Source organism: Columba livia, chromosome 1, assembly GCF_036013475.1.
Source record: "Columba livia isolate bColLiv1 breed racing homer chromosome 1, bColLiv1.pat.W.v2, whole genome shotgun sequence".
Taxonomy (NCBI): Eukaryota; Metazoa; Chordata; class Aves; order Columbiformes; family Columbidae; genus Columba; species Columba livia.
In genome coordinates, this window is record NC_088602.1 from 21,223,036 (window position 1) to 21,249,100 (window position 26,065).

Consider the following 26,065-nt stretch of genomic DNA (forward strand, 5'->3'; position numbering starts at 1 on the left):
GTGTAAAGCAGAGAAGGGAAGGAGACCACACCAAATAAATATTCATATTCTCCATGCAGTGATACTGCCTGTGCCACTGAGAATGCCCTGGAAAATACGGTGATTCACTTACTGGGGCTAGTCTGTCACATTGCTTTGCAAGAGAGTAACTTTACTCATGTGATGAGTAAAGGGATGCTCATTGTGTAACCCACCTGTCTAAAATCGCTTCTATGCAGAAATAGCTGAGTAATTAGGCTCATAGTTTTTAATGAGTATTTTATAGAAAAAATACCAGCTGAAATATGGGTTTTAAACATTTTTCTCCTCTTTGAGAGCACCCAAGTTCTTCTAAAAGACTTTTTGGTCTATATGAGGATTTACCTGTAGAAAAAAAAAAAAAAATAAGGTGGTACATACATTATACACAGATTTTTCAGAACCAGTTATTCTGTTGACATATTGAGAATTTACTAATTGATCTTCATCACGCTGTGAGAGAAAATTTTCCCTGTGGCTTTTTGTATTTATTATCAGCTTTATCTTGGGAGTCCAAATTATTTTTTAATAGTTCTCTAATGTTGCTTCTTTTCAAGGTGGGGAGAGGATGGAATGGAGAAGATTACATTTGATATTATTATTATTATTATTATTATTATTATTATTATTACTGCAAATGTGATTGTAAGCTGTAAATTCCTCACTAATTTTTTTAAAAATCCTTCTGATATCTGACAAGGGGTTGGAAATATATGAATGTTAAATTCTATGTTTTTTTCCATGTTACCATAGTCTGCAGTTCTGTTACAAACTGTCATGTGTAATATAATCAAAGGAAAATTGGTAGAAAACCTTATTGTAGTCCAAGGAACATTCCTTTTTAAATGAACTTACCGACTTTAACAGGATTTAGACTGTCTGACTCAAACTGGAGCTTTTAGAAAAGCTAGGAAACACTGAGTCAGAAAAGAACTGGGTTGTTTATGGGATGTCCCCAAAACTTACCTTGATTTACTGCCATGTATAGTGCCACAAAAATGCTTCCCCATTGAGTCAGAGCCTTTCAGTCTTTAAAAATGTTGCTATATCATTCCTAATGTTTGTACCTTTCTCATTGCTCACTCACACTACTGTCAGCTTGTAGCTTAAAAAATTACTAGCAAATTAAGAGTTCTATAGATCTGCTTGGCTTGCTCTCTCTTTACTTTCCTGTTACTGCTTGGCTTTTGGTCACAGCTTGTCATTTGTGTTTGTATTGACAACAGTATGAGGGGGTGTTTGCCCTGGACGATACAGGACACGTGGTAGGAAGGCACGGCTCAAATGGTAAAGCTGTTGTCTTTGCCCCAGGAAGCTTACAGTTTTTCATCTGGAAAGGAGTTTCTTACCCAGCAGCAGTGCCCTACTCTGGCAAGACTGGCCTCTGTCTCCCCTGGCTGGACAGCATGGGCAGCAGGACCTGCTCTTCCCAGGAGTGCTGGGACTTCTTCCAAGTACCCAAATCACCAACTGGACTGTGGACCTCACACCTGAAGAAGGTGCTCACTCTTGATCTCACCAGGAGCCAGTACACAACCACCCATACAAGAAGCAAGAAAAGAAAACCTGATACTGGTAATGGGGTACAAACTCAAGAAAAGACAAAACGAGGGGGTCCGTGATATAATCCCTTAAATGTACTTACCTGATAAAAACAGGTACAGATTTTTTTTACAGATAAAACCAAAGAAACTGGAGAAGAGAGGGCAAAGCTGTGATTCTGCCTCATCCATTGGAATGCCCTGAGCATTCTTCTGGCTTGCAAGCTGGTCCAGTTTCAAAATGCAAGAGTGGAAAGACATGCCTGGGAGACCTGCTTAGGGACATTGAAAAGGTGGGTCCAGGCCTGGGGCAATGCTCTAACTACTGGGCTATCATATCAGCAGTGGATGCTGGGGTTGTCATCTGCTTATTCCATATCTGATGGGAATAGTGAGATTGATGAGAGCACAGAATTGCAGAATGAGAGAAGCTGAAAGAGAGCTCATAAGATCATCTAGTTCAACCCCTCTGCTCAAGCAGGATCAGCAATAGTCAGTTGCCCAGGACTATGTCTGGATGGCTTCAGAATTTCTCTGAGGATGGAGGCTTTACAATTTCTTTGGGCAACCTATCCCATTGTTTGATCACCTTCACAGGAAAAAAAATTGTTTCCTGATGTTCAGACAGAATGTCCTGTGTTTCAGTTTGTGCCCGTTGTCTCTTGTCTGGTTACATGGCACCACTGAGAAGGGTCTGGCTCTCTCATCTTCATACCTCCCTTCAGGTATTTATATACATTGATAAAACTCCTTGAGGTTTCTCTTGTCTATGTTGTTAAGTTTCTGCTCTCACATTCCTCTCCCCATACAAAAGATGCTCCTATCCTTTAATCATCTTTGTGGTCCTGCAGTGGACTTTGTCCAATAAATCCCATTCCCATTAGGTCTCTAGGCTTTCAGTCAAAGAGATAGAAACTTGACTTCATGGACTGCTCACCTTCTGAGTGGGTCTGATTTTCTCATACTGTCATTGAAGAAAAAAAAGCCTTGAAGTCTACCTGGCTGAAACCTCTGTGGGCTTTTAAAGGTTTAGAAGTCTCTCTCCAGTTTCAGAGAATTTCTTCACTTATTTTATGTTGATGAAATTGTTCCCCTCTTCTTTCCATCCACCCAGTGTCAGGTACCTACATTTTTGTGAGCTATTGCATAAGTGCCTAACCAGAGAATTAGACATGGCAGGCTGTGTTTCATTCAAAGTGTAAAACAACAGATGATAGATACCAGTCCACAGAGGAGAATCATGAGGCAAAGAGATAATATTGGTCTGACAGTTTGGTCTGCCAGTGTCTGAGTTCTTTCATGTCTGGATCACTCCCTGAAATGTAGATGAGTTCAGCAGTAACTGAAGAACATTATTATCAGGTGCCGTGTTGATTGCTTTCAGGGGATCAGCAATGTCCTGACCCTTAAAATGCTTCTCCACAAACTAAACTCTGCACTTAAAATTGCTATAGTAGTGCATGGGACTGGTGCCTTTACAGTAGCAATTGTACTTCTAATGAAGAAATCTCTTTATCAGAAATGCACATATTAGCATAAAGATGGTGAACAGGAATGTTTGAGACAGCAGCACTTTTAAAGCTTGAATAACAGTAAGAATATAATCAACATTGCTCAGTGGGACTGAAACCTAATCACATTTTTTTTAATGTATTAACATACTTTTCTCAACCCCCCCAAAATTCACATATATTTTCTATTACCTTTTACTATGTGTTTTTACTCTCAATATTTTATTGTCTTGTGCTTTGAATTATTATATTTTCTTTTTTCTTTTAAATCAATGTCCTTTGCTTTTCTATTATCACTAGACTTGCAGTCTCATTCTCATTATTATTTTCATCACTTCCTTATTGTCTTAATTCTCCTACAACAGCTCAAGTTTTCTGTATGGTATTATGTATCTAAATTAATTTCTTTCCCATTATTTCTGAGGTTAGCCACATTGTAGCTAAAGACAAAATTACAATCCCTTTTAAGCCTACTTTTCAGTCCATCCCTTAGCAGCCAAATAAGCCCCTTGAAATATTATTTGCTGCAAGAAACTGTTGAAGCAGGTCTGGGTTTCTACTCTCAGTTTCCCCTTTTTGCCTCACTGTCTGGAAAGCCAGCAGAAGCTGCCAGCTGGGTTTGCTCTCCAAAAGATTGCTCCTTGAGTAATGGCATGGATTGAAAGGAACCGTGTGAAGGAAAGCAGAGTTGCCCCAAAGGCGAAGTGGCTTTTAACAAAATTGAGCACTTGCTTCCATGATCTGTGAGTGCTGTGCCACCTGAACCACCTTTGGAACCTCCACGAACAAACGGGGCACCAGGAACAGGGAAGGATGATTCATTTACTGTTCGTAACCCCAGTCTCTGGATGTTGGAAACAGCCATTGAGGCAGGATTCATCCCACCCATCTGTAGCTGTTTATAAGGTGGAGGAGCTAGGCCTCAGCTGGTCAGAGAAGAAATGGAGGATTGGTGACAAAACAGAGGCCTCTAGAGATAACTGAGATGCTCAAGGACAACCTTCCTGGCCTCTGGCAGCTGGACAAAACTCTGTGTCTCCTGTAGGCCCTGTATCATATCTACCAGCCTCATATTGATGTCCTGGAAGTCTCTGGGCATTTAAAGTGGAACCAAGCATGTAAATCCCTTCAGATTCTTGTATACCATAATTTCAAGATAGAACCTAAAACAGACTGGGAGAACTGCCCCTGAGAAATGCTGATGTCTTCCCATTTTCTCTCACAGGAGTTTCAGCATGTAGCTCAGGTGTGTGAACGCCAACAGTATCCAACCCAATGAAAGCTCCTAAGGCCACTTGCAGCACCCAAGAGCACAGTTCCTTGTGCCTGCTGTGGACCTGTTAGGCCTCCTCAGAGCTGGCTCATACAGACCTAGGACCTGTGAGAGACTCGCCCCTTCCACAAGAGCAAAAAGATGCCGGACAAGACTCATGAGGGCACCTGAGGTGGCAAGAGATGCTTATGATAGGGCAACTGAATCCTGCTCCCAGCTGCCTGTGACTCTCCAGGCTACTCTGACGGGATGTTCACTGTCTGTAACAGGAGCTCAGGGATTTAGCTCATGTACAGACACCAAAATTTGAGTGTTTTAAACTAGAGCTGAAAATCAGGTGAGATGAACTGCCACATCAATGCCTTCTCACAATTCAGGGTTAGCTGCTGGCAATCATCTAGTTTCTCTTGCCTTGCTTTCCTGCGGTTTCCTCTTTTCCTTGTCATGGCCAAAGTCATAGCCCAAACAGCAGCATTTTGAAGCTGGCAGTGATGTTTGTTGCACCTCACTCTAGTGTGCGGCAGAGCAAGCGAGAGGGGTTACTGAGCTGTAACCCACAACAAATCACAGGAAGTGCCATATGCCATATATATGTAATAAAGATATGAAAAAAATTGGCACTGCAGGCTGGGGTAACGATAATGTACGTTATGCTTCACGACTTGCTATTCATGTTTGTCCTTTTCAGAGCCACAGACTTGAAAAGAGTTACTGACACAGAGTTTTCAAGAGGTGTGTTAAAGTACCAGTTCTGTAACCATTCGAAGTGGGCCTGTGATATTTGTCCTGTAAACTTTTTGCAACAGTGTCGTAGCAAACAGTGAACCACTTCAGTTCCACTTTCCTTTTCCACCACCTCTACCATATCAATAAGAAAATGTGGTGTAGCACTGCCAGCAACATCTGCAGGAAAAAGAAAATTAAAAGAAATTGCAACAACTCACACTTCATGAAACATTATAGTGGAAAAGAAAATGTGTTCCAAACCTTGAGGTTCTGGAGCTAATTCATCATTAAGCATGAGAGACATGGGCGCTGCAGACTTCTGCAGTTTCCATCGTGGAAAACCCTAGATTTTGCAGTCTCCCAGCATGGGAACCCATATGACCACACATTTTAGTTTGTGCATTTAGTAATTATTCACCACCTACTTAAAAATAAGCAAACTAGAAAGAATAAAATGCAGGACACTAATTTTACAATGAACTGTTAAGATAATGTCTGATCAAACACATAACATGCTCCTAAGTTTCCCTTTCTGCAAATGGCTTAGCACAGGCAAGTTTTACCACTCTCATGGATCAAACTACAGGATCGACACCTGAACTAAGAAAGAGAGTTACTCTGGCACTACTGTAGCTCTTACCTTTTGTGCTAGTAGTTGTACATGAGATTTGTAAGGTTTGAATCATAAAAACTAAGACAAGTATACATAAAACAATAAAAAAAAAAAAAAAAAAAAAAGGATACTGAAATAACCCAATAGCATCCCAGACCACGGTGAAAAAAGAAGTGAAAGAAAAGAATGGGACACTTCAGTTTTGGCCAAGTCTACTAGACTGTATTATTTTTCTCATGGTGCAACAGAACAGCCCTTCTGTTGCTTTATAATAGCATGAACTCTTGAAAAATGCACGTTGTTTGGACAACAAATGATGGGGGAAAAAATCAGGAACATGTGTGCAGACAGCAGCGCAGGCAGAAATGCAGTGCATCTCATGAGAACAGATTTTATTTGTGCAGTCTGGGTGGTGTGTCTGGTACTGAGGACACTGGCCCTGGGCAGAGTAGGAGTAGATTTACACAAATGGCTCAGAGGGCCACGATCTGGTCCCTGTTGCAGGGTGAGAGGAAAGCCTGTGAAGGGTCTCAGTTTCTACAGCTTGGGCTGTTGATGGTTGAGTAACATTTGAGCTGATACTTGCTCTTAAGAGATTGCAAAACCTCCTCCTTTTCCAGCTAAGACTGTTCCCTTTCATTATACCTCCATACCATTTTATACTCTAGTTTACTTTTGCTTCTGGTACAAACTTCCATGCTTGTAAATGGAAGACTACCTGGCAACAAGCCACATCTCTGTTTTCTGTGATCTGTATTTTATAATATTCCCTCTTCCCTTCTCCAGCATGAAGTTCAGGTGGACTCTAGGTAATTGAGCATTACTAGCACCCAGAAACTGGCAATTAAAATCTTTTTGGATATTTATCACTTAGTGTTATAACTGCAGTGAGTGTTTTGGAACAACTCCTCTCATTAAAAATATGTAATACAGTGAATAATCTCCTCTAAAGAGACTAGGGCACCATGGCAGTTATTTGAGAACTGAGGATCTGTAGCAACATTCAAAGCATATGTTAGGCTTGCTGTGCAATTAGGATGCCAAGTGGCAGCTGAAAATTCAATGTGAGTTTAGTGCATATTCTAAGGACTGACTGGGAAAATATGGCTTAGAAATGTCCACAGATAGGAAGAATATAAGGAAGTTCCAAAAAACAAGAAGCAGATGGTATTCAGAGAGGACTGGATTTTTCTGCTGTTATAAAAGATGAACAGTTCTCTTGACCACATGATAGTTGTTGGCTATGAAAATTCAGGATCTTTGTAATTGAATTACTGGCACTCAAAGACCTGAGAATTTAAGACAAGCCATCCAAGCCTTAGATTCTCTCCTTTTCTGCAGATAGTCATTCCTGTGAGCAACAGCATGCCTGTAATTCCACTGGGTTCTATAAAACCTCTATTGTCTCAGGCATAATAGGAATGAACCTTTTTCATTATTACTGGAGCCCTGCGCAAATGCCATTATAAGAAATTCATACAAAAATACAGCTCAGTAATGTGAAGTAACTACCAAAAGATAACTATGTACTTTCAAATACAGATCTGAACAAATGAGGTTCAATGTGAAAACTCCTTTGGATTTCAGTAGAACTGAAACTTTACCCTTATTTCTGAGGTAAGTTTCCTTTAAAACTGTTTGTTAAAAGAAATTTTTTTTTCCAGGTTTGTTTTCTGACAAAAATATATTGAAATAGTTGAAATCAACTTCTTAAATCATCCATAATTTCTTTCCTACCTGTTTATGCCCACTGAAAAGAATGGAACTCCTTGCAGAGTTGCAGCACTACCTTGTCTGAGGAAGTCTGGCAGATTTCAGAAAATAAATTATTCCTGGACTTCTAGCATACACGGTTAGGGTTTAGTTCAAAGAGGCCTTTCTGCCAAGTTATAAATTCTCAGACATTGTTGTTTATGGTTGAAAAGCTGACATATTCTTCGGAGTCATGTCTCATATGCAATGCTATAATTTCTATAGGTTAAAGGAATAAACTTTATTGATGAAAAATAATAATTAATCACACCTCTTCAGTATATGTAAATGTAGTCGTCACTCATGTCAGTGACCAGGGGGACATTCATGGCTTCATCTGCAGAACAATAGAAACCTGAAAATGACTGTGCTTATTGTGTATGAAACAATGAAAAACTGTGGTAGGTACATTTTACAGCCATGTCATAAAACATATCTGAGTAAGAACACATGCTTTTCTGATCATTACGGTTTTTCCAATTGGATGAGCCAAACTGCACGATACTGTAGAATTTACTTTGATTTCTATAATGAATCATTAAAGCAATCCCACAAGACTATCTGATGTAATAAAAGGTTAACTATTTCCTAGTACAGAAGAATGTTTATGGAGATATGGCGGTAGATTCTCTAATTCAGCCTAGCAGAAAGGTACTTCTGACTACCTCTGACTATATAATAGATATTTACTCTAATTCAATCTGATATCTTCATGACACAAAGTCCTGTTTGGTTGCAACTTCTGTTAGATCTCCATATATTGCTGTGTCTCAGGAGACCTAGAAAAAAATATATTGGGACACCAAAAACTGAACTGAAACAGGCTACCGGCCCCATTTAGATCTTTTGCCACAGAGGTAAAAATAACACGTTTTGAAGCAATATACAGAAATCTTGTTTATTGCAAGTAGAAACAAAAATATCCTTCCTAGCATATATGTCCACTGTGCCTCTGTTCTCATGAGATCACAGAATTCTACGAAATCATTCACACAATACTTTTTGCTTAAAATTTGGGAGGAAAGCTTCTCTATGACAAGGGTGAGTTTTACCACTTCATAGATTTACCCATTCTACAAAAAGGCAACTAAGCTTTCCAAATCACTGTACATATCTGTGACTATCCTGAGCACATCATTTTGAGTTTTCCGTCTCTAAAATGGCTGTCTGATGAGAACAAGGTTCCCTCTAAGGAGAGGATAATACAGGCTACCTGTAGATTTGCAGATCAGGAGAAGAAAAAGAATGTAGACATATATGGCAGTCCTCAGGATAGGAGTGTGCTTTCTCTTTGATTTTTTACTTGTTGTGTTTAAGTCATTGCTTAAATACATTTAATGAGTTACCACAGAGAAGAGTATGAGTGTTAACAGTACAAATGAATGCTGTTTTCACAATAAAACTAAGAGATAAGACATGTCAGCTTAAACTTCAGCAACGGAGGTTTAAGTTAACACATTTTACTCTTTGTTTGCCAGGAATTCCGTGCACCAGCTACATCAGAGCAGTGAACATGCACATGGCAAGTTACATATATGTTTGCTCCTGATAGATTCCTCTTGAATCAGCTTAAGGAATCACACATATGTGAGTAACTAAGATGTGCTACCATTAAAATGCAGTAAGAAAACACCTTTGCAACTCTTTATAGTCCAGCAAAGTCTGGCAGTGCTAGATGAAAGTTCCATTCCCATCATTGACATTATTTTTCAAGAACGTGATGTATTATAGCCTCATTTTTCATTTGAAGTATTTATATTGACTTAGTAAAGTACACGGGGAGAATAGCTGATTTATCATTCAGCCCAGTTTCTCTGTTTATACATACCTCTAGGTTCTATTTCTGCATGGTCCTTTCAACCTCAGTAAAAACTTACATCTTTCTTATAAAATTTGAGTACCAAATGTGGAACGTGGCCTTTAGTCTATGTTTGGCTTGCATATTTTAAAAATTGCTATGAAATGAGTATGCTAGTTTTAATTGAGAGTTTGTTGGATATTTTCTTAAATTCCAGGATCTGAATAAACAGGAAATAGTGATTAGTCTAAATTCACCAAGCAGGTGTTAGTCTGACTGATATAAATACTCTATGGAAGCTGGGATTGATGCTTGGAATTTTTTTAATGCCCTGCTTAATATAAAATAAAAGCAGAAGATTTGAGATGAGCACCTCCATAACCCAAAAGAGGCATGAATTCACAGCAAGTCAGGGATGGAAAAAAAATAGCATTCCAGTCTGAAAATGGTAGGGTAATCAAGGCCCTATATTGATCTTAAATTTTTTCTGTCATTAAAAGATAAACTGTCAAGGATCAAATCCTGCAAAAAGCCCAAATAAAGAATTATTTTGCCATTTTGCCTGCAGGATGGTAGTTTAAAAAAAAAAAAATAATCATATTAGGAAACAATAATTAAAGCCTTGGATATTTATGGGGTGGTCAAAATGTAATTTTAATTTCATTTTTGAGAGGAAAATTGTCTAAGATTCAGTAGAGTGAGGGTCAGCCTTTTACTTTGTGTTAGAATTCCTGCCATCTTAGAGAAACTGTAATTTGGTTGTTGACTATGCTGCTGTACCTACATTCCATACTGACCCCTGGGACTACTTTGAGACCAAAGGTGTATATATGGTCCCCACTGCAAAGGAAAAGCAGCTCTGGGCAGGAGGCTGAGTTAGAGCAGGTCTTTCAAGGGAAATATCCACAAGCGCTACATGCAAAAGCAAATCATAGGAAGGAGAGATGAGCTACCTTAGGAAAATGTTGCTCAAGGCAAATCGGGCCAAAATTCTGATGAAATAAAAAAATGATCTGAAGATAGCTCTACTCATTGCAAATAGAACTTATCACTGATATAAAGTCTGTATCTTAATAAAGTAAAAGTAATGGAATATATCTGAGCCCTTCTCACGGGCTCAATTTTAATGAAATATGAGCCGGCAGTAGTAAGTGAAGCCAGTGCTGAGGTGTGCTGAAGAATGTCTTCACACAGTCATACATAATGGAGATAATGCTCAAAAAAAAAAGAGCACAAAACAAAAGAAATCTATTGTGCTGACTTTTCTGGGAAAGCAATTATGTTGACTGAATATTTTTAGAAACCTAACTCTGATTGCTACTGTATGTGTTGCTGCAGCTCACAAATTATTTTCACATGTTAATAATTCATTTTTTCCACAATAGTATTGCTTATTGTCTGGTAAGCATACAATTGATTCATTAAATTGTGTAGTTCCCTATAGTTTGACCTCTATTGACATCTCTGAATTTGTGGCAAGCTATTTTAAAAGACCAGAAACATACCACAGCCAGCAGCCTTACACCAGGATAAATATTTTCTACTGTGCTAATGCTCAGAGTTCACTCTCTGGCAGCTTACCAAGAATTTTGCATAGGAATGCACTGAGCTGGAGACCCCTATCTAATAAATTTTATCTGACACATTCAAACATCCACTTTTATTACCATGTCTGATTTTCCCATGCTCATACAATTTAAAGCTATAGCTTCTCCCTTTCTCTTCTTTGAAGAAAGAGTAATCTTTTCAAACAGAATGTCACAAGGGCACATTACCATGAGCACTTTCATCTGTGGAAGCTTAATACAATAGAACGTGTACCATATATTCAAAAAAGCACATTCTCACACCAATCCCACCATCCTTCCACAAACGTCCCCCCAAACAATGCAGAGAGGGAAAACATATTTCTGTGAAATCTGTACTGTTTATGGGCAGCAAGTTTTTTTGGACTGCAGAATAACTGAATCCTGGTCCTGATGTCCTCAAATCTATACCTGAAGTGCAATGAACTGCAAAATTTTGGAGGACTTTGCCCCTTCCGTATGCTTTGTCCAGGGTCGAATCACAGAGAATATGTATTTACGGTAAAAACACTGTGTAAGATACCTGTAACACTGTTGTGATGAATTGTCAACACTGGGGAACGTAGGCCTTCAACGTCTGTGCCCATGACATCCCTCAGCTGGTGCAGGAACATCTCCATAAGTCACTGCAGCAGTGCGGTGCCATTCTAGAAGGGCACTGCTCGTCACATGCAGCTCTCAGGACCGTCCTTCTAATGTATGTCTTACAGGCTGAAAAGTAGAAGGGGATCACAATATTTGGAAACTGGATTGAGATGAATTTTTTGCTGGTGGTTTAGGTGGAAATCAAGAACTGTCCCAGACAAGATTTTTTATTCAGTGATTAAATTGTTCTGTGTTCCTGTGCTTATTGGAAAATTTCAACTTTGCCTAATATTAAAAATATTTTTGGTTAAAAGCTATAATAATAATAATAAAAAAAAAAAAAAGCACACCAGGAAAGGAGTCACATCAGTAAAGAGATTTCCACAGTAAATAACATTTTTCCTCCTGGGCCAAATGGGAAATCTTCTGATGTCCAGGGCACCCTGCATCTACTCTAATGAATCTTGCATTATCTCTCCATGATGTAAATTGACAACAAAGCAGAAAAGTCTGAGCTTTTGAAAATGTAATTTAAATTAACGTAACATTTTAAGTTTTTTTCTCATCAAGAAAAATAAAGCTGACCGTTTATCTTCGGACAAAAGGTGATCAATGCAAAACCTCAGAGAATCTGGGTGTATTGCTCTTATTAAATTTTCCATAGTGACAACTGTAGAAAAAGCCAAATAGTGAGTTAAAACGGTTTTATTTTCTTAACTTTTTTCACTAGGGACTTTCCCCAAAATAGACAATTTTGAAGTGAAATCAAATGACAAACAGAAAAATCCCTCAAAGCCACCTATATCATCCAATTAAAATACACTTCAAATAGGTTTTTAAAGAACACTTTATCTAAGTTCAGATAAAGGCATTAGATTTTCTTGATTTCTAATACCACTTTCACATGCTCCCAACTTCAGTGCAAAACAGTGGGTAATTTTAAAAAATCCGTTTATTTGTCACTGGCTCAACACATCAGCACAATTCAATGCCTGGGAACCATTTATGCAGACTACAATACCCCTGCAAGTCAAGTCTGAAATACAGTGTGAGCAAACCCATAAATGGGTGTCCAAAAAGCCCTTCATTTGTTTCATATATTAAATTTCACTGTGGTGTGAGGTGGTTAAGTTCTTTATAAAGCAGTTAGCCTGAATTTACTACAGAGGCAGCTAATTTGCCCAGTAACACAGACAAAAACCTTTTAAAAATCCTAACAGAGAGAATTGTGCCCTGTTTAAGCCATGATCCTGGAAGGACACACAGAAGTGTTAGACCGTGAACCGTGACTGTATCCACCAAAGTTCGTGGAGCTGCTCATGGACGCAATGAAGCGGAGCACAGACATGGCAGAATTTCTCGTCTGGCACTGATCTGCAGAATCACCAACAGATTTGAAGCAGTCTGTGTGAAACCAGAAGGTGTGCAGCCCCAATGTAGCATTTCTGTGGCCAATGTCCTGCCTCCAGCAGCAGCCTGCACACGGAGTCTTGGGAAAGGTGATGCCTCTAACACCGGCCCCTGCTGTACCTACGCTCCCTCCTCCAGAGCAGCTGGCTACCATCTTGGGTAGTCTTATCTGCTGTACCTTGTCAAGCCAAAATATTTGTTTAAAAAAGGATCAAATATTCATATCTCATTTATGCATTCTTTTAAAAGGAGAAATGAGGCTTGTCATGATAGATAAATGCTAAAGTGCATGTAAGGAAAGGCAGGGAAGGGGAAGGAAAAGGAGAGAGCATTTTTTTAATGTGCAATATTTATATTTTCTGCTCCCACCACCTCCCTTCCCTTGCTGAGTGTCCTGATGCTGAGTTTTTGAGGTTCAGCAGGATTGCTGTAGCTCTGTGATGCAGAGCAACACTGTTAACCCAGTCTTGCCACTGGATGTTGTTGGTTTGCATTTTGTTAATTTTTATAAGTGATTCAGGCAAGTTATTTCCTTCCAGGAAGCCCCTAAACTAACACCGAATAGGCTTGTCAGTCAACACCTTTATATAAAAGCCAATGTGGAGAACAAAATGAGGATTTCATTAAGTAAGGCTTTGTTGACAGACTGGTTATTTTCTGTATGAGAAGAGTTGCAAGACAGATTTCCATTGGTTCTGGGTGAATAGAGAGACATTATCATTTTCCTCCCTCATTTCTGCAAGTGCACTCCAAATATCTGACTTTTCTGAATGCAAAAAGGAAACGTTACCATCGCTTTCTGGTCACCCCAACATCTTAATGCGTCTTTGATCTCCACAGCCTTTAGTCTAGAGAGAAAAAAAGCAGTCTAGGATCATTAGGAAAATTTTTAAGGCTCTTATTCCAAATCTTTTCCCAAGAAAGAGAGCAATTAAGCCAGAATTACTTTGTTCTGCTACTGTAATGAGCACCAAAATAAAATCCTTAGAAATACGCTCTAAACTGGGCATGCAAAAAATCAATTTTGACCTAGCTGTAACACATGTTAATTTTTGAAAGCAAAATACCGTATTTTCTCCCAAGCAGGCTGTTTTAATCGTATTTCAGACAAACATGTTCATGGGAAAAATGTTCCTGAACCTCTCCTGCATGTCTCTCTTTTCAGAAGAGGTGAAATCCAGTATGAAATCATAAAGGCCTGAAACAATGCATCTGGTGAAACAGGAATCCGTGCCATGATCAATGTACATTTTGTCTCTCAAAATATGGGCATTATTAGAGCTGAGGTAGCAGAAGCTGCCAAGACTGTGAATGTTCCCTCAGAGATCTTAAACAAAAAAAAACACACAAGAAAACTAATTTTACAAAAATTTGACAAAAAATCAGAATGGCAGTTTAATATTCCAGATGTTAGACACATTGAACCAAATAACAGATGCAAGACAACAGGCTTTTCTGACTCTGCTGTGTCATTTTGCAATACAAGCTTCAGTTACTTAAAACTTTGCCGTTGATGCCTGTTTGTGCTGAGTATCTACATCAGGCTGAAAACTGGGGCAGGTTTTGAATTCTGCTAAGCCCTTTCTGAAAATAAGGCTAAAGAAAGAGAGACATTTTCGGCACTAAGTGATTCTGGGGTGATTTCTTTTTCTTTTTTCTTATTGTTGTGTTTGTTTGTTTGATTATATTTTTTGTGTGTGTGGTTTTGTTTTTGTTTTTGTTTTTGTTTTCCAAAGCTGTATTTAGAAGGAAATACTTAACTTTTGGCAAGGCGATGTCCAAGCTGCAGTGTAACCCACCCTCATTTTTCTGGGCCATAAGCTGCTGGAAGCTTTGCATCTGCCCAGTAGAAACAAAGATCATAGCAATAAGACTCTCTGCAGAGTCTGTAAAGTCTGAGTGGAATTAAATTTCCTTTGGTTACTATGAATACCCAGGAAATGTGTGTTCAGTTCCCAAAAAGGAAGTCCACAGGTTTCCCTCATGGCCAGGACTACTTGGAGATGGTTTCTTCTCCTGGGGCTGTTACATCTGAGCATGCTAGAGAAGAGTGAACTGGCATGCCACAGAGCATCCTTGCCATTTGTTAGAAGAAATCACTGGGCAAGGCAAGGTTAGTTACAGGTTAAACTGATAGATGCACCCATCTAAGGGGCATGGCCAAGGCAAAGGAACTAAGACATCTGTGATCTCACCCAGGTCCACAGGGGAGATGAACGGTCAAGAAGCAGAAACAAGGATGCAGAAGCAAAGATTGAGCAAGTAGGTCCAGGAAACAAACAAACAGAAAACCACACACACACAAAAAAGAGTTTGGGAATTTTCCTCCCATATTTAAAAGTATGAGAAGCAATGCAGTCAATAAGACTTCGAGGCTGGTCTCCAAGTGAACAGTTTTGTCAGGCTCCACTGCTGGTCTTGGAGTACAGGCAGAGATGGCATGCATGCTGCCACTTAGGCTACAGTCATATGGGAGTGATCCCAGAGTGAGAATCTCACCCCAACTAACTTTTCTCCAAGCTCCCTGAAAGCACCAGAGACGAGCAGCGAGGCTGTTGTGTTTCATGCACTGTGCAAGCCAGAAGCCTCACAGGGAAAAAAACAATCATTTAATTAAATAAAAATGTATAGACAGGAAAATACCAAAATACTACAGAACACCATTGTTAGCTCTTCCCATGTCTGGAGTATTTGTCTTTAATGCCTTAAAATGGGCCTTATGAGCTGGGTAATTGTAGGGGGGTTTTGTTTGGTTTTTTTTGGTTGGTTGGTTGGTTTTGTTGTTGATGTTCATTTGGTTTTGTATGTCTGGTTTTGTTTGGTTGGTTTTTGTTTGTTTATTTGGTTCGTTGGTTGGTTTTATTTGGTTTGGTTTTGGTTTTTCTGTGGGGTTTTTTTGTGGTTTTTTTGGGTTTGTTTGTTTGTTTGTTTGTTTTTTCATAGTATAACACTGCTTTGTTCTTGCAAACAGACCTGTAGAGACACCACCTACTTGAAGACCTTGCGGTCTCTCTGCAGGACCAAAGGAAGCTGGAAAGGCAACAGAAACCCAGAAAAGCTAATTGGCTTTCTCAGTGGCACATAGCTGAGTGGTATCTCTGGGAATGGTGTCTCCATCTCCCAAGTCTCACCTGGAGCTTGGCCACTGTTCATCATTTACAAAATGTGATGCCTGCAACATCTCTCTTCTTCAGGCGGGAGTTGCTGGGGTCTCAGCACATCCAAACACATACTCAGTTCCCTGAAAATGTTAAACCTTTAGTTAGCCTCAGTTGAAATCAGCAGGACTGGTAAGTTAAAAGTTAAAGATACACTTATGTTCCCCTAATGCACCTGGACTGTTCACATTCTTAAAATAAAGCTGAGAGTGGGGAATAAAGCAAGTAGTAGGGAATTGAGAATATGGCTCACAGAAACAAAGTCCAAGAGCCTTTGCTTGGGACTTATTTTCACAACAAGAGAAGGTAACTCCAAAGGCTGAGAGGTAATTATTTGTTTTCTCAGAGACTGGGAAGAGTATGGAGGCTGAAAGTATAGGATGGCTGAAAGAGGATATAAAAGCAAGAGCAGAAATTACTGAGTGCTTTCAAAATTAATAGAAGCAGAGCTGAAGACCTGAAACAGCTGGAACATTTAATTCCAGAGATTTTGTTTTAAAGGAACAACCACTGTTTGATTTTCAGTGGTTATTGCAAATAAAGAGGCTGAAAATACATGAGCAATTTTTCTGTTGGTGGTGTTACTCCAGAACCCCCAGCGCAGAGCATGGTTCTGGGAGGAGGAGGAGGTGAGTTGGCTCTGCCACTGTCATCTTGTGTGCAGCCAGCAAGACACTCCATGCTCTTGTTGGTGCATTTTGCCTCTTTGCCTTTCATGCAGCGGCCAGAGCACAGGGCTCTCTGCAAACATTGTATTGCAAGTAGAACAATAAGAATAATAAAGAATAGTGATACAGTTACCAGTGTGTAGCGGACACACATATCCAACAGAAGATGGAAGTACCCTGGGAATCCTACCCAACTCTTGGTCAGCCAAACTGACTGCATTTATATCAGATTCTCCTTCTCCACCCCTCCTCTGCCTGGGAAGGGTGGGTTGTGGATGGCAGAAGTCCCACTTGTGTATTTAGCCTTTTCAGAGCCAAATATCCAGAAACTTTTTTGTTTTCTGATTGTCCAGTGATTATGCTATTGATTTGTTCTTTTTTAAAAAAACAAATGAACAAAAAAACCAACCCTTTTTATAGCAAATGGCTTTTGTCAACAATTGTTGATGCCTTTACAATTTTGCATTCCTGTCTTTTATTTTTGTAATATTTTCAAATTTCATTTTAACTTATGTTATGGCAAATTGTTCACCAGATGTGAAGGAAGCTTGAGGAATAACATTATTGTTATTGTTGTTGTTGTTATTAATCAAGGCCATGAGTAAAAAAAAAGGCAGGCTTCTGTTTTACTTCAATGGAGAATTTGGAAAGACAGTGGCATAATTCATTCCAGTTAGATCAATCACCGCTTTTCTATCTCTGTTATTCAGCCTGTTAGGCAGTGGTTTTGGTTCAAATAAAATATTTCGTGGCCAGATTCAATCTCAGCGTGTTCCTTCACAGCTGTGTTCCTAAAATGTGTGAATATTTGATGCATCTGAGGTGCATATTGAAAACCCATGATTTTTCCACTGCCTACTTGATTAGTCTGCCATCTTCTGCAGATGCTGGCTCACCTGCACTCCTCCTGTGCAATGCCTGTTGTCCATGTAGGTAGAACTGGGAAGGGGCAGAGGCAGAGCAGGCTACAACTGATCTGACAGGAATTCTTCCTCTGTTGTACCTTTTTTTTTGAATGAGTTGCCAATAATGACATCCCTAGGTATGGAAATTTTCTGGTATCATTCAGTTAAGCTGGATTCAAGGCAGTGAAGCCCACTAATTATGCAGAGCATGTGTTCCTGAGGGTTTCTTGAGTCCCCAGGTCTAAAAATGTGATGGCATAAGAAGGGAAGGAGGCTAGTAGTGGGAGTCAAATGCAACAGTAAAGGCACTTACCTGTGTTTGGTAACATACATGAAAAAATGCAGAAAGGTAATCCATTAAAGAACAACATTTCAGTTAGCATGAGATTTAAGGAGACTTTTTCTTTTTTTTTTTTTTTTCCAGTTACCTACTTTGACAGCTTCAGTGACACAGTGGTTCCTTTGGCAGTTCTGCAGTGAGCTGTGTCCTGCTGTGACATGGTTACCCACAGGGTCAGAGACCTTTGATGTACAATGAGGCATTTCATACTTTTTACATACTGTGAAGCCAGCAAGTAATTTGTCTTTACCAAACTCAGAAGCTTACTGAAGGCTTAGCTGCTGATGCAAAACTAACTTAAATTTATTCTTTTGCCCTCTGTACAACTGTGGTAGTATTTACCAATGTTTCTGGAAGGTTTGCTTTTGACGCTGCATTTTCTTTCAACATAGTAGGAAGCACAAATAGTATGGATCTTACTGATGTCAGTGGAAATATTTTACATTCAACAGAAAACAACTCCCAGGATCAAGATCACACTGAGGCAAAGAAGTGCTTTAAGATACGAAGAGGAGTTGCAGGTTTGGTCTCACGTCTGGTACATACTCTGGGAAAAATTATGCATAAGCAGCATAATGTATATGGATACCTACCATCAACCTTACTGGCAGGCCAGATCAGCTAGAAAGGTGGGTCACAAGAAGTGAAATTATCAGTTATAGCTGACATAGAAGAAGTGATGACAAATCTATAATTAAGCCACCAACATCAGCTCTGCATGGGTGCAACGGAGAGTCTGGTTCTTTGCTTTTAAACATGAAGGTTTCCATCACTACCCGGATGGTGTTTAAAACAGTGGCTATCTTCTTCAGAAGCGTCTTACTCGTTAAATTATATGCATATCTCACTTAGAGTTTCCTAGACCTCATGAGACAAAAGAACATGATACTTGATTATGTCCTCTAAGTACCCCATGATGTTGATTAGTTCGACTGAGGGTAGGAGATATGTAGACTTGCCAGCATTAAACCATGGAATAGAAAACTGCATAGGATAGGTGACTGCAAACTCCTGGATGTTGATTGATCCCTGGCCAGGCCCTGCTTGAGTGGGCTTTCTGTGCCATGTTGGTGAACCACTTTTTCCTTGTAGCAATGGGTGTTGGATGGAGGATACCCTGGTTTCATCCCAGCTTCCTGGGAAATTAGGCTTGGGAGACTTGCCTCACTCCCTCCCCTCACCCTGTGCTTCAGGTCTGGCGCTTCCACCAAGCACAATGTACCTCAGTCTACATGCGTGTCCCTTGGTCTAGCCCCGTTTAGGGGAGTTGTTTCTTTATCTATCTATTGGGAAAATTACTTCAATTTACATTGGCATGTTGCACTCTGCCCTGGGGACTGCGAAAAAGGCAAGTCTCATGCCAGTGTAAGAATAAGCAAACTGGGATTCAGTGTTCAGTTAAATATATATATATATTTTTATAGTGCAATTTATTTTACCAGGTTCCACAGTGATGTTCCTGCTCCTTTGGGCCAAGTGTCATCTTGGAACAGGAAACACAGGGCCAGCATAAACCCTTTATTTTTCAAATGGTCAGTGTATGCTTTTATGGATGCTGTTATTATGATGTAAGGATATGAAAAATAAATTTTTGGTTTTATTCAAAATGTTGGAATGAAAATGGTGACTGATTTCTTACTTCATTAAGCTCTGTGTTGCATCCATAATAACCAGGGTAGATATCACACTCCGTACAATGTCCAGTGGCATTATGCCATGATCAGTTGGTGTAAAAACCATGTCAAGGAATAATTAGAAGTTTGTGGATTATTTTCACAGCTTGGTAATTTTACCTGGCTAAAGCGCTAATAACTACTCTATGAATTGCACTGCCTTAGTGCACAGCCTAGAGTTTTTGAGCTAGGACACTCCACTCAGGAAACAAACAAACAAACAAGCAGATAAACAAATGTTGTCTCATGTATGGCAAGCAGCTATTAGTACAACAGCATTTTGCTTTCTGAACTTGCCCTCAAAAATATTCTGACTTAATTTATTTTTACAGAAAACTTCTCAAAAATTGTAGCTAGTTACACTCTATTAGAAGTATTAGCCTATTAGAAGGACTGTCTGTAATCAGCACTCTGACTTAAAATACAAAAGGTCAATGTGTTATTTTGTAAGGAAAAATTTCTGGAGTGGAATGTGGTTTGCTCACCTTCTTAGTTTTTTCATGTGACACTAACTTGTTATAATAATACTGTTGACAGAATGAAAGCTAAGGAATTTATCTTCAAACAGAAGCCTTATTTTCTTAGAACCTATTTCCAAAAGCCGAGTAAACTTAATTTGCAAATTACTGTAATTATTTTTTCATTCCCTTGTCCACAGTGGGCAGTACAAATGTGCAGCTTAATTACAAAGGGATATGTCCACCACGTAACCTGAGCAAACGTCCAACCTGTATTTTCCTCTCAGATGTAGGCATTTCAAGTTTAAGTCAGTTAAACAGAGGGAAAATTGTGCCTATTGCAGAGTGCATTGATTACAGAGTTACTGAGACAGTGGGAAGTTTCACAGGTGTGATAGTTCCCATAAATTATCTGTTTCTCAGCAAAATGAAAATAAATAATTTCTAATTCTTTCCTTAGGACCAACACATTTTCTTCAGTAGAAGTGAATGGACACTAAATGTGCCTCAAATGCCAATAAAGGTGCTTCAAATGTCAATAAAGGCATGCTTGAGAGGCACGTGACCAAAAGTAAGTTCAGTGCCTCATGTGAAGAGTGGTGAAATTGCATACCATTTCTTTAGGGTGACTTGAAGGATGATCACTCTGTTTCCTCGAAATTCCTTCAGTTTGCCAGTATCAGGACATCACTCTCAATGAGGAAGCAGGGGCCTTGGTGAAACGGTTAAATAAACATATCGTTATTGTCCAGCTTTAAAAGAGGATATTAGATTACATACCAGGAGAGTGGGCCATGCCTGCCTTCAATGTTAAAGTATGTCTTAGTCTCCATTTTCCTGTAGTGCTGTGTCCAGTTTTGATTATCCACAGCCTCCAAGCTTGGTTTATTTATCTAAGCATTATTCCAGTATAAACTCACTGAGATCATCTGTGCCCTCAGTCCCATGAAGGCAGCTGAGTGAGAAATGTGACTCAAGTGATCAAGGACAGAAGTGAATCCATTACCTTTTTCTGAGATATTTGTGTGTTTATTTTTATGCCCTGATTTTTTAAGGTCCTTCCAAATAGGATCAGCAGTTTTTTATAATGGGAAAGCCAATTATAAAGCAGGGGATTGAAACTTTAATAAGCTTTTACACGAGCAGTGGCAGCTCTAATGATTTTTAGCACGTGAGAATCTTAACAGAAGAGTTTGTTTTAGATATACGTGTGCATATGCGTATAAACTGTGGAGGTTTAACAAAACAGTGCCATACAAAACAAGAATAGTATCAGTTATTCATTATCAAGATAGTACCGACAAGAACCTTTTTATGTTGGAAAACAGAAAATAATGGCCATTATCTTGCAAATGGCTTTATAAGTTTTTCCTCATATTATGTCAGTTCTTCATGACCAGTGCAGGTTGCCCCATATCTGACTCTGTGAGCTTGGCAGCACCAGTGAAATCCCCACAGGGACTGCTGCAAGGGTGGGCTATACCTACTGCCCTTGTATGCCTACCATCCTTATGGTGCTGGGCTTGGTGACCCCACACGTGCCCTGCCAGGAGGTCCTGGCACCAGAGGAGTGAAACTGGGTGTGAAGAGAGCAGGAGCAAGAATCCACGAGGGAGGGTGGATGTGGGGAATGAAGAGCAATTCTGGGATCAGAGTGAATTTCACATGGTGGCCAAAGGGAGGACTGGGGCAGGAGAGGGAGGGATAGTCAAGAGGACAAGTTTGCAAGCTCAGTCAGGGTTGGGTGATCGATTACTGGAAGAAAAATAACAGAAAGACAGAAATGGAGTGAGAAGAAAATGTGACCCAGGAAAAAGAGGAGAGAAAAGAGATGATAGGCAGGAAACACAGGTGATCAAAGAGACTGTGGGAACAGAGAGGGAAGGCGAGGGAATGGGGAAGCGTGAGAAAAAGGAGGTAGGAAGAAGGTGGTCACTAGAAGGAGGAAATCAAATGACCAACAGAAATAACGTATATGACCATGATGGAAGGGCCTCAGATAAGTGCAGCAGCAATGCCAATGTGAGATTAAAAGCAAAAAGTAACAAAAAATATTCTTCAGTATTTAATTCCATGATTGGCTTTAGCTATCAAATGACAGAAAACAGCTGCATTTCATAAAGCAACAACTGGGCTGGAGTTGTAATCTAATCCTTGCATTTGACACTTAGAAAAAAAAAAAATCCTTGCACTTGTGATCCAGTTATATGACCAGCATCACACTGATGAAATCAGTGAACTTGTAAACTAAGTTCTTAATAGCTTCTTTTGTCTTCATATTTTTCCTTCTATCTTTGGCTCAATGAGAGAAAGGACAAGTTTTAAAATGTTGGGCATTGTCTTTCTGTGCTGATTTAACCTATTTTTTTGTCCCCTCCATCCACAAATGCATGTACCGTTGAAAAATAAAACTGTTATAAAAAAGATCAGCTAAGGAATGAAAAGAAGCAGTAGGTGAAGATAAATGTTAATCAAAAGTTAAATGATTAAACTATTTTTTCAGGAGCTAAAACTTATGAGCTTGTGTATAGGAACGTGAAATCTGAAAATATTTTAGCAAAGCAGTCAACAAAGTTCTTTTGATGTGCTCATCCACTCCTTCTGTCACTTGCCCAGTGTACTGAATATTATCTCACTGAAATGGCAGTATTTCTTCTGTATAGTCCTAAAGTCCTCGCTGAGGAAGATATGTAAAGAAATGAGCTGTTCTGTTTTTTCAGAACAGCTACTGCAGGACATTCAATGATATTGCATGCATTTATTGTGGCGTTTTTCAACCCTGCTCATTTTGCAAACACGGTATAAAGTTGCGCAGAGAGCTTCAGTGGTTTTTGGAGCAGTGGGCTGCTGCCCACAGCCCTTTCACAGGGTGCAGGAAGGGGAAGGAGAAAATATGTCCAGTGACAACAGATCTACCTTGCTGCTTTGTAAATCTGTGCAATTCACTCTTAGAAAACACGTCACGTGCTTAATTACTTGCCTGCAAAATTGAATGTATTTAAGTTATTGGGGTCTTATCTGAAAAAAATCCAGACAATAAATTGAACAGCTCTCAGTTTATCTTTCTTCTGGTAGAAATATTAAGCCAGCTCTGAAACCGCACCTTCAAGGGTACTAAATATTTCCTACTAGCCACTTAGCCAGAAGATTGCAAAAAGGCCTTCTACTTTTTTTCCTTTTAAGAAGTAACCTAGGAAAATTCATATTCATGTGAATTAAAACAGATCAGTTAAACCACACCACATATTTGTGAAGAATTAAAATGGCCATAATCTCAGAGAGTTCACCTGCATCACTTAAGCTGCAAGGCAGATGCCAATTCCATGGTTCACCCTCTAGCTTCGATTGTCCAGAACAGTTAAAATATTACAGTGTACTCTACCTCTCACCCAGCATGCAAGCCCAGATTCCTTCCTAAATTCCTATGGTGATGAGCTCCAGCCCTGAAAGCAGAGAAATCTTAAATCAGTGTACCACTTCATAGGCACAAGAATTAAATCAATTGGAAAGCAGGAAAGCATGTTTACCTGTAAAATTTTCTAATCTGACATCCTTAAATTACTTCAGCTCCTACTTTGTCCCAAATGAAATCAGGTTTTATGAAAAATTCTGCAGGTGATTAATTGGTTTCAAAGCCTTCCAAATACATTCAGCATTTCCACTGATATTAGTCTTCTTTTCACAGGAGAGAAATGAGGTTACTGGAAAGCATATTACACCAGCCTACTTCTTCTGGATTAAACGTGCTTGAAATAAATGTCATTCCTTTTCCCAGACTACAATTTGTCATTTCAGAGTGAGAAAACTTATTATCTTCATTTTATCACTGTGTTGTGTAACATTTTTCCATGTCATTAGTCATTGTACAAAAAATTATTTGACATATTAAAACTGCAAAAATACTGCTCAGAGACCAAAGTCTGTTACATGCACACTGCAATTATGTGCAACTTTATTAGGCATTTCACCAGCAGTGTCTAAAGGACTTCGAATCTCATTAAATAAAGGATTTAGGTGCCTAAAGAGACATCTATCTCCTTTTGTGGGATTTGGCAAACTAGGTTCTAATCTGCAATCCAACCTGTCATGCTCAGCTACTACCCATCCTTGTATTCACTAAACTCCGGAGGCACCAAAAGGATTTGACCTTGCAGCTTTTTAATTGCTTAGAGCAATTCTGGGCATTACAGGAACTGTCCTATTTCCGACAGGGGTGAGTGGCTTTGCATCTAGCTCACCCCTACCAAAATGATTTCAGTCCAGAAACTGAAACTCTCTCATGTAACCTTAGACACCTACCATGCAGAAGAAGCGCTGAGTAGTTAAACTAGGCTAACTCCACAATTAATGTGGAAAGCTGACGCTTTCAGAGAACTGTCCATCTGGTATACCTCTGTTACCCGCATTAAGATGCGATATGTTGCAGTTACTCCAGTCACAGGGTGTCTAAGAAGATCAGTTCAGATTTAGATGTCTGCACTGTAATACTCAGGTGAATTCCAAAATAGGCGTTCCCCCCATTTTACACAGCACAGTGGGATATTGAAATAGAAATCCCCACAGAAGGTAGGAAAAAGCTGACACAGTGAAGTGGTGCAGGGCTCTGCAGTAAAGACAGGTCAGTTCACCAGAATTACCTTGTGTACTTGACCTCATAGATGTGATTGCGAATGCTGATCCTGGTAATACCACACGAATTTATGTGTCCTGCAGTGTATTACGTATACACATATAGCATATTAACATAGTGAATTATGTACTATGTAAGTCCCCTACCAGGCCTGACACATCAGAAAAGCTCAAAATCCCGCATACCAAAAGGATAAATCACATTACAAAATGCACTTCTTAATGCTTTAGACAAAAGTGTGCTCTTGGCCTCCTTTCCTACCATCACTTCTCATATGCTAAGGGGGACAGGAGACCCTGCAAACCTGGGCCAACTTTCCCAGTCCCAGAAGAGATCCACAGGGGAAGCTGCCAGCAGGATCCTCCCATCCTTCCTGTGCTGCAAAAACCCTGGTCCAGAAGGGGCACAAGCAAGAGCCTGACTCTGCAGCTTGGCCCTTGCCTGGAGCATGAGTCCTGGGCCCCAACCGGCAACAGCTGCAGCACATGGTCAGAGCCTGAATCCCAAATCTTGCATCCTTGTGCTTGAACTGGGGATATTGAGAACAACATGGAGATTCAATGTACCATAAAAAATTACCCTGCAGCATTAGGAAAGCTAGCATACTCATTTAGTCACCCCATTACCAGTAAGCCAAGGTAATGTGATATTAAAGACATAAACACACAGTGCATTCTAACACCCTTCAGTAATGTTGGAACAGGAGAAACCTGCTCTCTTCAAAGACCTCCTATGCCCTTTTGTCTTTTGTAGCTCTGAACAGGAAGACTGGCTCAACAGTTCATATCCCACCACCACACCAGTGTGCTCAGTTCTAACAGAAGAATATGTTCTGATCTCACGGAAAGAGATTATACAGGAAAACTTGTTAGAAAAGTAATCTCTTATGGATATGACATTAAAATATACATATTATCTTATAGTCCTAGCCAGTACATGATAATTCATTTTAGTACAGCCATAACTAAATTTAATGCCCCAATAGATCGTGAATGCTGAGTGCCAGGAAAAACAAAATTATTGCATGATTGCACATTTTCAGGTGAAGGTTTATTTAAGGTAAAATGGCACTAAACATCTTTATCAGATCAGGTGAACTGAGGAGAACTTAGGACTAGATCCAAAGATGCTGTAGGTGGACAGGCCTCCCAAGAAACCAGTGGAGGTCTTCTTGTTCGCCGCAGATGATCTGGCCCAGTGAAACCACACTCTATTTTTATTCTGTGGTGCTGCTTTATGAGTTTGTTCTGCTTCTTTGGAAAGACATGCCACAGCTTGGCCGTGAAGTGACTGAGAAAGTGGGTATTGAGTTCAACATGTATAGTAACTCTCAGAGACTTGTCTTTCCATGACCATGTGTGAAGGTCTGCAAGTCTACTTCTGTAGCGTGTTTCTCCTGGACATACTGCAGTTAATAACA